This window comes from Aotus nancymaae, unplaced genomic scaffold (genome assembly GCF_030222135.1).
Source record: "Aotus nancymaae isolate 86718 unplaced genomic scaffold, 86718_ANA_hifiasm-v0.15.2.pri h1tg000040l, whole genome shotgun sequence".
NCBI lineage: Eukaryota > Metazoa > Chordata > Mammalia > Primates > Aotidae > Aotus > Aotus nancymaae.
The window spans coordinates 49,223,861-49,225,687 of record NW_026988454.1 but is presented as its reverse complement, the minus strand read 5'-3'; the positions used below and the strand labels follow the sequence as shown (position 1 = coordinate 49,225,687).

At 33.7% G+C, this 1,827-nt stretch overlaps 1 pseudogene; it reads left to right on the top strand.

The window, feature by feature from the left end:
* Positions 1-448: 448 nt before the first annotated feature.
* Positions 449-1,431, top strand: LOC105715682 (small ribosomal subunit protein eS1-like; annotated as a pseudogene).
* The last annotated feature ends 396 nt before the right edge of the window (positions 1,432-1,827 follow it).

Below are 1,827 nucleotides of genomic sequence, written 5' to 3'. Positions count from 1 at the left end.
AATGTTGGACACCAAAACATGGATCCGGGTAGCTCAGAGAGCAACAACCAGGATAAATATCAAAATATCTATACCTAGGACTATTATATTAAAACTGCAAAAAAAGAAAAAGGGAAAATAAAAAAAAAGTGATAGAATAAAAATGCTTATAGAGAAACCAGAATAAGAATTACATCAGACTTATCTTCAGAAATCATGGTAGCAAGAATAATGTGGAGTGAAATATTTTAAACATTGAAAAGGAAACCCCACTATGTGAGAATTCTGTTTCTACTGAAATTATCCTTCCAAAGTGGAGAAGAAATAAAGACTTTCTCAGGCACACAAAAATTGAGATAATCTGTTGACAGTAGAACTGTCTCACAAGAAATGTTAAAAGAAGTTCTTCAGAGATTGAAAATGATATAGGTTGGAAACTCAGATCTACATAAAGAAAGGGAGTTGGTGACGGAATAAATGCAGGTGAAATAAACTCTCTTATTTTTCTTGTTCTTAACTGATCTAACAGATTTTATTCAAAATAATAATAGAAACAACTGTTGAGTAATTATAATTTATGGAGAAATGAAATGCAATATAATAAGGTTCAGAGGGAGAGATTTAAAGTTTTTTTTTTTTCTAAAAGAAAGATAAGCCCTTTTGGCTCTCTGAGCAGCACCATGGCAGTTGGCAAGAACAAGTGCCTTACGAAAGGCAGCAAAAAGGCAAGAAGAAAGTGGTTGATCCATTTTCTAAGAAAGATTGTATGATGTGAAAGCACCCGCTATGTTCAATATAAGAAATATTGGAAAGACTCTAGTCACCAGGACCCAAGGAACCAAAATTGCATCTGATGGCCTCAAGGGTCGAGTGTTTGAAGTTAGTCTTGCTGATTTGCAGAATGATGAAGTGCGTTTAGGAAACTCAAGCTGATTACTGAAGATGTTCAGGGCAAAAACTGCCTGACTAACTTCCATGACAAAATGTGTTCCATGGTCAAAAAATGGCAGACAATGATTGAAGCTCATGTTGATGTCAAGACTACCGATGGTTACTTGCTTCGTCTGTTCTGTGTTGGTTTTACTAAAAAATGCAACAATCAGATACAGAAGACCTCTTATGCTCAGCACCAACGGGTCCGCCAAATCTGGAAAAAGATGATGGAAATCATGACATGAGAGATGCAGACAAATGACTTGAAAGAAGTAGTCAATAAATTGATTCCAGACAGCATTGGAAAAGACATAGAAAAGGCTTGCAAATCTATTTATCCTCTCCATGATGTCTTCGTTAGAAAAGTAAAAATGCTGAAGAAGACCAAGTTTGAATTGGGAAAACTCATGGAGCTTCATGGTGAAGGCAGTAGTTCTGGAAAAGTCACTGGGGATGAGACAGGTGCTAAAGTTGAACAAGCTGATGGATATGAACCACCAGTCCAAGAATCTGTTTAAAGTTCAGACTTATAATACTGGTAAATAAAAAATCTTATTTGTGAAAAAAAAAAAAGAAAGATAATATATATGGCAGTAAAGGAGAAGAAATAGAATCATATAAAATACCCAGTTATAATCAGTGAAGCCAGGAAAATTATGAAAGACAAAAAAGAAAGAACCATGGCAACAAATAAAAAACAGATACAAATATGGTTGCTATTGATCAAACTCCATCAATAATCACTTTATATGTGAATGTTGTAAATACACCAATTAAAACACTGAGGCTATTAGAGTGGATAAAATGAACAAACAAACAAAAAAAGACCCAATTATATTCATCTAAAATAAATTCACTTCATATATAAAGACATAAATAGATCAAAAGTAAAAGAATAAAGATATATTATGCTGA